Below are 13,300 nucleotides of genomic sequence, written 5' to 3' on the forward strand. Positions count from 1 at the left end.
TGCTATCACCACTTCAATATCAGAACAAACTGGAGTCTAGAACAATGCTTAATTTCTGGAGCTGAGGCAATCTGGACTTGCCAAATATTTCAAGACTTGAGTTGTATTCATTGTTTACTCTACCTCTAGGGTCTGGGATACTGAGTGTCTGAGGCCCTCTGATAATTTATCACATGTTTTAGATATTTTTGAACATTATTTCTTGAAATGCATGACATAGTTTCTCTTGGTTCTCCTTAAGTGTTATTTTCTTATCATCTCCATCGATATTTCACAGACATTGTAAGTTGTCCATTTGTCTCATGGGGTGATATTTATCGTTACTGAATGCTAACTGAAGACTTTAAAGGTTACGATAAATGATTAATATATTCAAATCGCTCAAACTTCTGATTTTGACAAAGATCAATGGAACATATTTCAGTGTATGAATATTATGTTGTGTTTCAGGCGCGGTGATTTTTATTATTTGCACCATTAAGGAATTTTTAGTGTAAAAGTCGCCATGGTCGTGTTATGAAATGAAAATGTTGAGACAAACAAAGTGGACTTGAACTTGTTCTGTTGCTTATATATATCCACGTTTCTACATGAGTCATGTGCGTATAGCTTCTACCTGCTGTTACCTGCAAAACATACTCCAGTGTCAACATTCACACCAACCTGATCAGATAAACACCAACCATCCGATGTAAATTCAGGCGACTGAAACTTTCCCATATTTCTAGTTCACTAAATTATTAACAGAGCTCAAGATAAGCTGCATATCTGATTAAAATATGCAAATTAAATAATCATTACCCAATTAACTTGTCTGCATACATATTCATGAAATTTTACATCAAAACAAAAGTACAGCAACCAGAGCAATATGAAGCTTTTGGATATATTATTAAGATTTCACCCAGAGGTTTGATTTTGATTGTGTATCCACAATTGTTAGAGGGTATTCAAACTTTTTTTACCCACCTGTTTCTTGAAATTTTGGTATTCTAACTTGAAAACCTGTTTCATAACAATCCCTGTAAATCATAGAAAACTTTGTGAATACCTTATTCGACATAATAAGCGCCCCGCTTTAATAAGCGCCCACAGCGTTATTTGCAAATATATTGGCTAGTGAACAATCCAAATTAGCACCCCTTCCAATTGATCAATGTACACAAGACTTATTTATTCGCGTATAATACGCACTCGTGTGTTACGCAATCTTGATTATGGGCAATTAAATTCTGGAAAAATATATCTGTCGTACATAAACATTTCAGGCTGTCAGCATAAACCTCGAAATTTATCTTTCAACTCTGTTTTGTTTTCACCAAAATAATATTCTAATAAGAGCCCCCTATTTCTTATTTTGAGAGCGCCTGGGCGCTTATCACGCCGATTACGGTAGTAATATACCCATCTGTGTGTGCTTGCGGCTCCCTCTTTTTGTTTGCAAAACCTAGCATTGTAAGCATGGTGCTAGTTTTTTAATCACCAATCAGTGACTGTTTAAGATAAAACATGTACAATGTGCTTTTCAATCGGCATCTATCAGTTATTATAATCGCTGTTGCACAAGCTTTTCCGAATGTAACTGTCGGTAATTGAATTTCACGATCGGCTGACGCGGTCGCAAAGAACAAAGGGTGGCATCTGTCTGGACTTGCAGGTGTGATCAGTGATGACATAAGTGAGTAGAACTCTTGTCTTGACCCCAGCAGTGACAATTCACAGGACGTAATTAGTGTTTGAATGACATTGTTTATATACTTTATATACAAGGTCTGCTCAATAAACAGTGGTATGGAATACATCAGCGTATGTCTAAGTTGTTTTTTTTTGCTATCCCAAAATGTCTTATTGTTGATATAAATGCGATGTTTAAAAATGCGAGCAAAGACCACACACATTTTTGCATTTAATTCACGCTTGCGTTAATTTCAAGATTTACAGAATCTTACAGATCTTTACTTCCTGATCACAATACATGAGAGAGTGAGTGAGTTGGGTTTAACACCGCTTTTAACAGTATTCCAGTTTTATTTCATGGCCTGTTATTATATGTTATTATATGTTATTATATGACACCTTAATGTGGGAGGGGCTAAAGTAATGCATGGCTCAGATGTTTTCCCACTATTAAACTGACCAACAGGGATACGAACCCACAATCATAGGTTTCTGGCATACCCAAGGGACACAACTCTGCACAGTGATTTAAGACCCCCCAGACAACTGGACCACCCTTGCCCCTGATGTATACAAGAAATCGACTTGGTAGTGAATACTGCACAAAAGTGCTACAACCTGCTTATCGACTTAAGTAGGTATATATATTCTTGTCAGCTTTCTGATGAGACAGGTATAAGTCACCAGAAACAGCATGTTAGGCAGAATTACTTTTCTAAAAAAGATCTAATCATTGTATTAAAAATATTATTTCATTTTTGTGGAAGCCTTGATAGCTGAGTGGGTTAGATCCCTGACTTAGTGTGCTGGCGATTAGGTGCCTCACTCTGGCAGTGTGGGTTCGAATCCCGGACAGGACTCAACCCCAAAAAGTATGAGAATCTGTACTTTACTAAGAAAGTGTTATCCCAAGTGTTTCTAAATGGCATTGTGTATTCATTATTATTATATTATATTATACATACCGCAGGGATCCAGGTACAAGTATCTGCTCAAATGCGGTTTAATTTGTTCCCCGACCAGTGGATCCGTTCGCATTCCTGTTATCATTCTCAACTCCCTGGGGAGTATACAGCCCAAGCTGCCTGAGGGTGCTAGAAGGTTTTTACATCCACCTCACATATCGGGTACCGTATATGACCGCGTATAAGCCGAATTTTGAGGACCAGAAAAAAGACTCTGTAGAAAGGGGTCGGCTTATCCACAGGATACACTTTCATGATACATGTAGTATTTTTCAGATTGTGATCTGTCAGAAACATCGCCTGACGTCACAAACGGTGACCACTGTGATTGCTTCCTATTGTTTAAAAAGCAACACGGTACACAAGGAAATGAGCACTGATAACAAAGGGGCCGATTGGTATTGTTATCTTGTTTACACACAAACACTTTCAAGTTAGCGGTTGTGTTTGGAGTAGGGGCCTAATTCCTTTGTTTTCGAGAGATTAGTTTCATAAACTGGAGAAGCCTGTGAGTAAGTGATGGTAATTTAATTTGTTCATAGTTTATTTAATTCAATTGGATTAACATACAATAGTGGCGGCAATGTTTGAAGTTCAAGTGAAGCAAATTTGTGAGTTACTGCATAGGTGTATAAAAGTTGGAATATTGGCATTCTCATCATGAGTTCAAAATGAAAAAAGACGTGTTTTTATTTGTTGGTACATTTTCTCACGGGTCCATAATTCTATATACACTGATTCACAAAATGGCGCTTCGTTGTTGATGGCAACAAAAAACGATCATGATGAGATTAAAAAAAAGACTAGAGACTTCACAGTGTTTTTTTCACTTCCTGCTTCGGCTTATCTGCGGGTCATATCATTTTCTTTCGTATTTCAATGGTCAAGTTAACACCTCGGCTTATCCGCGGTCATATACGGTATCCATTCCCTGCTGGGTGAGCAGAGGCACATTTGAACTAAGTCACTTGCCCAGGTTGACATCACATGTTTTGACACTCGTGTTTCGGGTGTATGTACGTATTGGGGTTTCCACCATCTGGTCATCTACCATCGGACGAGTGGGTTCTTTTGAGTGTACAGGGTGTATGTACTGTACACTAGGGGTAGTGACAACACTGTAAAGACCTGTAAACATAGTTGGTCCCAAGGCTGAATAACAACCCGGTCACTAGCGGATATGATCTCAGCACCTGGCGCTTGCTAGCCTTGACCGCTCCACCCCAAATACCCATTAGACTGGACCCAAAATATTAAATATACATATACCAAAAGAAAACTATCAGTTCCCAATTAGATTGACAATATTTGAGTAAGGCACTGGTCACTTATTATAGGGGTGGGTGGGCCTAGTACCATCCCATTTTATGTAAGATTTTTTAGGCCTCCCACCCCTCTCTATAATACATTACCAGATTTACCAGTCACTAAATTCATAATAACTTTACTTAAAAAACAACAGAACTGTGTCATTCTTTCATGGCTGTGATAAATTCTGGCGACCCCACCTCTGTCGCTGTGTCACGTGTTCATCCCCCAAATAAATCTCACCAGCCCACCTACTCATTAAGTATTCCATTCCCCATGATGATCCAGGGTAGAAGAGTTCTAGAAGGCGACTATACTGGCCCTAAGAGGTGACGAATTAGATTTGGTGGTCAGACTCGCTGACTTCGTTGATGCATGTTACCGTATCCCAATTGTGTAGATCGATCCTCATATGTCAATAACTGGATTGTCTGGTCCAGACTTGATTATTTACGGACCGCTGTCATTTGGCTGGAATATTGCTGAGTGCAGCGTTTAACAACAAACAAACAAAGGTATTCCATGGCTGGGAATATGTCTGGAGCCCTGGTCACAAATGGCCACTAAGGCAAGATGGCCATTCTCTGCACACATTTAAATTCACCACTGATGAGTCACATAACACGTGTGAAGCCAACTGATGCAAATAATAATACCTCATGACTTTACCCTGTATAACGCATGACCAGATGAAAATCTGCTCAATATGTTACAAAAGTAAACATGTTAAAATATAGAGGATATTATATTCATGTCATACTATGTTTACGACACAAGTCTAAATACCAGAATTTAAGCATGAGTATCGCAAGCATAGTATGACATGAACACAAATATAATGTTATATTTATTACCGAAAAAGATGCCTATATACAGAGACGAATTCTAGTGTTTACCTATAAGGACAGCAAGTCACAACGTCAGCAATGATGTCAACAATCTTCAGCTATGATGTCGTTTCTAGTGTGACGTCATTCCGACCTCACGTTACAATAAGATTTGAATGACGTCAACAATGCCGTCCGGATGATAGAATCAATGTACACTATTGTCCAGTGATGTGATATAACCCTAGTGCACATATGATTTTTATGAACCCCGATATGTTTCAGGCCTCAAAGATATGACTAAAACGGTCGCCAATGCGACCTTAATCTCAGTTTGTCTCATATCTAAAATTCAGAGGTAGCCAAATGACTACCTTGAAAAATATCTTGTGGCAACTAAATTCTATTGCTACACATCTGTAGACACAAAAATAAATAACAGTTGATCTTGGAAAACATGTCTGCTAATAATTGTACTCGCAAATAATTCCTCCTAAAGTCGACATTGAACCAAAATACATAAATATTAATGTGATTAGTACTTTATTTTAGTTGACAATGCTCATTGGATAATCAAGGATATACCTATATAATCTAGTAACATAAATTGCATCATGGTTCGTCATGTTCGAGTCACAAGTAACAAAAATCAAGTACAGTTTCCACTAATATACAATTCCAAGACTAGTGCTATAACTTGTACATATTATAATAGTTGTTTCATAACAGATCATTTCAAATGCTTTTTGCTACCTACAATATTGGCTTGACTTCTTGATTTTACCAGTGGCTACCTGGGAAAAAATACATGTAGCCATGTCTACTTGGTACAAATTTAAATTTGAGGCCTGTGTTTGCCCCCATAGATAATAAATAAAATAAAGTGCAGTGTTTCATTGAAAAGATGTATATTTTAAAAAAACAGTCTGTCTCTTTCACCACAAAATGAGGACATTTAGCATTTATAAATTACTGAAACTATTCACCTCATCTAGCTGTTTAGTGTATCTCGCTATCTGTAGTTTCATAAAGACTTGTAAAGTTGGGAACTGACACTACCAAAGATGATAATCATATTTAAAACATATCTTTAAAGCAAAACAGTATAATTTCTTCCATCAAAAAAGTTATTTGACCAAATAAATGATAGAAATAAATAAATTCACTGTAGTCGTGAAGGTGGTGGTGGTGGTGGTGAAATGGAGTTTAATGTCGCGTTCAAGATTATTGCACTTATATAGCGACGTGCATGCACGTGTGTGTGTTTGTGTGGCTGCTTGTACTAGACCGGACTGATGCCGATTTATTGTGCTAGCCCACTGAGATACCATCCTGCAGTTTAACATGAATACCCCACTCAGACACAGTATACTGACTCCGAGCTGACCAGTCCTTGTTTTAGTCCCTTAATGCCGAGCGCCAGACAGGGTAACAACAAGTACCATCTTTTAACGTCTTTTGGTATGACGTGGCCGGGGATCGAACCTCGAACCTTCCGCTCCCTGGGTGGACGCTCTATTTACACTAGACCACGGAGGCAGTCTTTACCGTAGTCACTTTAAAAAAGCAAATGCCAGTTGAATTATCATACGATCATAAATATTTGAACATATGCTGGATCTGGTGTAACACATGTTGCCACATGTTTGCATGAGAATGTGCAGTATGTCATGCAGTATGTCATTTAATATCAACATTTATCACACACCTATCAATGATATAAGGCATTCTGCATGTGCGATAGAATCAACATAGAGATGGTCATATTACCATGATTAATGGAGTGTAATAACAAGACCCGTATCACAACCCTTGCTGGGCTGATATGCCTTGTCAATGCATTTTGAATGAGCGATCGATATCAGCCTGGGTGGTAAGAAATTGGAGTTACGTCCCTTAGTGCACCGTCTGCTCGGCTAGCCTGTTTCATTATTTGAATAAAATGAATTGTTTGATCATTATGCCTTTGATCAATTTTATCTGAAGATAATTGTGTTAACAAACAAGTCCACGACAGCAGCAGGTGTTCACAGTAAGATGCACTATATGATCATATGTACAGATGTAAACACCTGCACATTTCACAGCAGGGACACTTCAAACACATTCACAGCAGGGACACACCCACTTCCTGGGTTAAATATGTTAGGTCTAAAAGAACTACACATCTCAAAATTTTGTTTGTTTGTTTGTTGTTAAATGCCTCACTCAGTACCCACACACATGTATCGCCAATACCAGGACCAGTTGTTTAACGCATGTAGCGGACATAAAATGTCTGAGTTCTATGATGGGATTTAAACCACAGACCTTCTGATCAGAGGTCGGACGCCTTGTCCACATGACCAAAGAGGTTAACCCCATCAGCAGGCTGACAAGGTAAGGATGTTATCTGTGGGATGACTCCACACCCACCTAGGCCTACATGGGCACAGAACTTTAGTTGTCAACGTGACAAACAAACACCCGATCCACTGGGCTACACCAGTGACAGGTCCTGTGTATTGAACAGATCTGCATCTAGCTAACATCTCTACTGCCAGATGTCACATTGATTTTGAAATCATATAGCAGTTAATCAATAATTATTGTTGAAGATTCATAATTAATATCAATATTAAAACAAATATTCCATCTTGTATGATGCACAAGTGCTCTGGTTCGTTAATATATTTTATCTTAAAAAATCTCAGGTATTATTTCTGGTAACAAATCTTTTGCAGTTTACCTGATTGATGTTATTACCCAAATGAAAGAAGGTTGATGCCTAATTTTTTCACTTATATAACAACACTGAACAACAAGAAGGAAATCAAGGATATGTTTTGAATAATTAATAAATCCAGACAGGTAATAAGTCAGTTTGTTACGTTTTTGTTCAACTAAAAGCTCCGTTTTTGGAGTCAAAACGTTTTAAACGAATATTGATGAAATATTATTCATAATGAAAATGTCAATAAATCAATAATAACGGGTTAATTAATGGCAGACTGGTCAACGAAACAAACTTCATAATGAAAGACAGAACACGCCCTCATATAAATTATTCGGGCAGGAGAACCGCAGATATCGCACGAGAAATTTGTAATAAAAGCAACTTACAGCTAATGAGGGGTTGTCATGATGAGGGCGACATGAAGTATCCTCGCGTGATGCTTACAGCATTTGACAGACCAACGACCACATGAACTTGACAGGTTGTTTACAAGGGCACTTCCGCTTAGCACGTGACCCCGTACATCACGTGACACAGCGTCATCGCTAATGTCAGAAAGGTAAACAGTGTGAGAAGATCTGAACCTTTAAACACGATATCTCAAACACCAGCGTTCAGCACAGGGTTGCGCAATCGACAGGATGGTATGATTGATAATTAATGGTGAGAAGCACGTTGTCGCACGAGTCTTGTGTCAGTTAAGATCAGTTTAGTGCGCTTTACGGACGGCAGCAAAAACTGTCAAGTCATCCCACTGAGATTCTGTACATGTGACATTGACAACAAGGACAGCAACCGGGTTGGTTACGTTGTGTAACAAAATGCAACATACTTTGTTTCACAGTTTATAACAAGAAATACAGACTATATAGAGAGGATTGTTAGACGATTATATTCCGATATTGATTGATCGATGACAACATTTTCGGCGGAACAAGCAGACTAGCATCTAAGCATTGTCACAATGATAATAATAATTCTTTCGCCGAACTGACATCAATTATGTTCATACGAACCATATCAACTTTGGTTGAATCAGAAATAAAGGCTTTTGTGAGTGATTATATTTTGTCAAGGGTTATACAGTACTATCTACTGTGATACGTTGTCTTATTATTATCCCAACTGACATGACTGAATCTGTGATTATTAATGCTTCATTTTAAGTATGGCGATATCTTAGCAAAATGTCACTGATTTCATCTTGCGAAAACAGAAGCGCTACTGACGGTCAATGAAAATGGCATCTTATATTCATAATAAAGAAAAAAGGTATTTATGTAGTAGTATAAATGAAGCCCCCATTACACTATCAAAAACTTTGACCAAAAACTTGGTCAAAGAAAACTTTGACCAAGTTTGGCTGTTTACACTCATCAAGGTTTTGGACAGGCCGTCTAAGTTTTGGCGGGTATTATTTTCCCAAGATTGATGCTACTAAGAATGTTTTGCTGTTGTCATGTGTATTTTGTAGTATTGCCATGTTGAGAGGTTGGCGTCAGGGTTGGCAAAGGCAGACAGTATTAAAGAAGTTTTTATCCATAAATTGTGTCAACTTATGCACAATATCTTATATCTGGTCCTGAGAATAGCTACTTGTTGTTAAACCAAGTCAATTAATTCTTCCAACATCTCGTCAGTCCAAAATAGTTGGCTCATTTTGACTTGAATCTATGCACTTCTGGTTGAAAAGGGGTAAATGTTCCTTGCATTCTGATTGGCTTGATTAAATCAATGTCATCAAACTTTGATCAAAGTTGACGAGAAATAGGATCGGTGTCTTTTCCATCAAAGTCCGTCAAAAACTTCTTCAAAGTTTTTGACAGCATTTTACACTATTAAGAACTTGGTCAAAATGGACTTTGACCAAGTTTTTGATACCCGTGAAGACCTGGCATAGAATAGGTCTTAAGCAACCCATTGTAGTTAGAGGCGACTAACGGGATCAGGTGGTCAGGCTTACTGACTTGGTTGAAGCATGTCATCGATCCCAATTGCATGGATCGATGCTAGTGATATCTATCTCTGGATTGTCCAGACTTGATTATTTACAGACTGCCATCATATAGCTGGAATATTGAGTGCGGATTAAAACAACAAACCAACCAACCAACCAAATTTTTTATCAAAGTTTTTGATAGTGTAATGGGGGCTTTATTCTTGGTAACATTGATCCTAATTTTTGTCACCATATTTCAACACAGTTGTAATATTGTCATCGCTTGATCTGTTTGTGTTGCCTGACAGGAAATCCGAAGCAGTCTGAAAATACTTTGCCTCGTATACCTGACTCTCATTCACAGTTGGCGAGTAAATTTGAGTAGAGGCTTATTTCTAATGTAAAGATGTTTTAAGGTGATAAGCATGTTTGCATGTGAACAGTAGCCGTTTTTGCTTTTGGCAAAGTTCTGTTTTCGCCAGCCGGTGCTGTTTTTGCTCTATGACGTTTTGCTGAGGTGCTGTTTTGACTATAACCCTCTATATTTATCACAGTGTTCCCACCGGCTTTTGAAAATGACAGTCCTGCTGGAATGGCAACTCTAAAAATTACCAGTCCCCCCTAATTTTTGTCAGTCCCAACTTTCAACAAATAAAAAAACATATATATATTTAACCTGAAAGCAAAGCGAAATGTTATTTCCTTGCACTAATAATAGATAACGGGAAACCCTGATGGTAACAGACAAGTTGACTTGGTTCGAAAAATATACTGAATACTGCCAATGTTTCGTTCAACAACAAAATTATATAAGGTGCTTTATTTGTTGGTCCACAGGGACTGGCACTCACATGAATTACCGATTCAAGCCAAATTCTATGGGTAAAAAACTGTTAAATACTGGTAGACGGGAACACTGAATCAGCTTTTTTTGTATAACTAGATATCCTTTGTCACAGAATTGTTCATTTGACTGCCTTCGAGGTTATGCATGTAATAATACTAGTCACTGATAATGTTGTCACATCTCGGAGACTTGTTATGGAGGTCCGAGCTGAAATTAAGTTCTACTTGTTGTTTTGTTTTAACTTCTATAAATAATGCATTGCTGAGGTGTCATATAACGAGAACCAAACCTTTTCTCTTGTTTCACTGTTTGTCGTCTGTTCTTTTTCCACTCTGTGCTGAAAGAAAATGGCCACTTTCAAGTCAGTAGCAGTCTAACAAGTGTGTGTGAAACAACAGTGGAAAACCCTTTTCAAGTAAACCTGAAGAAACCAACAATATATTGATGAACATGATGAAATAAGGTTGATAATAAAGAACATTTCTGTGTTTTCAGCTTGCAGCTATGTAGCTGAAAAGATTCAGCGAGCATGCTGCAAGTCCAACTCAGAGGTTGGGTCAGAGGTCAAGGGCATAAAGGAGAGGGAGTGTGTCATCAGCAAAGGCAGCCGTTCTGCACAAAGTATGTGTACTTCCATTCCAAGAACTGCTTCCATGGTCTATTGCAGAGAGCGTGTGCTTGAGTTCGGAAGGCTGGTGGTTGAGTCATACCAACAAATGTTAAAAGATAGTACTTGTTGTTTCCCTGTCTGTCAATCATTAAAGGGGATAGTGTTTGTGTATTGGGGCACAAATTACATATATTTGTACTATTCAAATGGTACTTCTCATTCAATAATCCATACGTCGGTACCTTAAATTACCTTCTATACATATTACCTCATCATTATGGAATGTTAATGTAAACAGCACAAAGCGTGTGTTGTATACATGGCTTTGATAGGAACCCAGTCCATCGAAAAGCCTCAAGATAGTAGATGTAATTTATGTAATTATATATTAATTCTTCTGTGACTGTATCGGAAAATGTTGATATGCAAGGGTTGTATTGTGATACATGTCTTGCTGATGGCCGTATTGCAATATATCGGTATACCAGTTATATTGAACACCCCTATAAAACAAGGACTGGTCAGCTTGGAATCATTATACTGTGTCTGAGTGGGGTATCCATGTTAATCTGCGGCATGGTATCTCAGTGGGCTAGCACTATAAAAACAGCACTTGTTCATACTAGTACTTAAGAAAGTGTGGGGGCGGCGGGGTAGCATAGTGGTTAAAGCGTTGGCTTATGACGTTGAAGACCCGGGTTCGATTCCCCACATGGGTACAATGTGTGAAGCCCATTTTCCGGTGTACCTTGCCATCATATAGCTGGAATATTGCAGATGCAGCGTTGAACAACAAATAATACCACAGTACCAACCAAATCAACCTCTGTATTTCAGATGGCTATGGCCCAGTTGTTGAAGCCCAACCGAACAACCCAAAGGCTGAGTACGGAGTAGCTTATGGGGGAGGAGGATGAGGTTAACCACCCCAGAGCAGACCAGCCCTACCACACAGGATGCCACGCCTAGCTCTGGATCTCCCTACCCCAAGACACAACCTGTCACCAGACAAACTACCTCTTACTGTCTCTTGCTGTGAAAATACACTGTTTAATTTTCTGGCACTGCATAATTTTGAGTCAACTTCAAATTAGTTTTTATACAAATGTGGTACATCTGTTGTTAAATAACATGCGGGTTGGTATAATGTTATTATATTCCTACAGAAATTGGCTCCATACAGTGGCACATTCTGCATATTGTGCTATCAATTTGTGAAGTACCTGTACTGATTTCAAATATTTAAATAATCGTGCATCTTAAACCATTGTTAGTGAGGAATCATAAACAATTAGTACTTTATTTCTTCATATTTTTTTCAAGCAAATTTAAGAAGTACTATCAGGGACTTTTGAATGTTAATTTCTTTTTGAAAGGACTCTTTGCCTAACATTTTTCTTTTTCTGTATGTTATAACTGTGTGTTTGACTGTACAACATATCATGAGTTGTTGGGGAACCAGTGTGTACACCACGCAGCTGTCAGTGGCTAATGACGATGCACTCTAAACACTGTTATTCACAGCAAGACTGTATCTGATATATCACCATAGCTGCCTTATGTAGACCGTGTTGGTTTTCCATGGACTTGACCAGCAATGATATTAAAAAAAATCATGTTTAAAATATATTTCATGTTTTTAAAAAGATATGTTTGAATAAACATGATAAACATTCTTTGTTTGTAATTTGTTTTACTTTTCTAATTGGTCACTATATTTGCTAAAATCTGTGTGTTACATGTCCTATTTGTTAATACAGATGTGAGTTGCTGTTCCAAGGGAGGTAGCTCTAATACACACTTCGGGTCAGATGGGCCATCTCGATATTTTACGAGTGTTTCAGTCATTTACTGTTATTGCCCGTTACTATAAATAAACTTAAAATAATCTTTACTGCCACATTAGGCGTTCCTGAAACTTTTCACTGTTTGAATTCCAGATTATGTTTCTGGGATTGTCATCTTTGGAATTCTTTCTACATCAAGCTACAATGCGTGACCCGGATATATGTCTGGAATTATTCCCCGCAGGATTGAATTGTGGGTCATGACATCTGACACTGATTGTGTATTGTCGCAAATATTACAGGCCACCATTATAGAGCGTGGATATTGATGACTGCTATGTGAAATGACATTGCACTCTCAGTTCCCATTTTGAACCAAATACTGTGTGCTTTCCAAGGCATGGTTGGAACATGTTGATAGTGAGCTAGGCTTCAGGATGATTTAACACAAGTCGTCATCAATGCAACTGCTGACAGGTCCAGGAAGATTGCCGAGACATCTAACAGTGAGTGAGTGAGTTGGGTTTAACGCCACTTTTAACAGTAGTACAGTTATATCACGGCGTGTCAGCTTAATGTGTGAGGAAAGTCCATACATGTTGAGCTTACTTATTATTTATTTGT

At 38.1% G+C, this 13,300-nt stretch overlaps 1 protein-coding gene and 1 long non-coding RNA gene across 4 annotated transcripts in view; one reads left to right on the forward strand and one right to left on the reverse strand.

Annotated features, from left to right (window-relative positions):
* Positions 1–8,006, reverse strand: part of LOC124133089 (GRAM domain-containing protein 4-like) — a 78,777-nt gene extending 70,771 nt beyond the window's left edge. For all 3 annotated transcript variants that reach the window (XM_048401795.1, XM_048401791.1, XM_048401794.1), the window contains exon 1: positions 7,880–8,006. The gene's annotated coding sequence lies outside the window, so the exon portion shown is untranslated. The remainder of the gene's footprint in view (positions 1–7,879) is intronic.
* Positions 8,007–12,565, forward strand: LOC124133091. Its single transcript, XR_006860894.2, has 3 exons — positions 8,007–8,156; positions 10,775–10,900; positions 11,727–12,565. It is a non-coding gene; the product is annotated as an uncharacterized LOC124133091 (long non-coding RNA).
* The last annotated feature ends 735 nt before the right edge of the window (positions 12,566–13,300 follow it).

This window comes from Haliotis rufescens, unplaced genomic scaffold (genome assembly GCF_023055435.1).
Source record: "Haliotis rufescens isolate VD_foot unplaced genomic scaffold, xgHalRufe1.0.p SCAF_23, whole genome shotgun sequence".
NCBI lineage: Eukaryota > Metazoa > Mollusca > Gastropoda > Lepetellida > Haliotidae > Haliotis > Haliotis rufescens.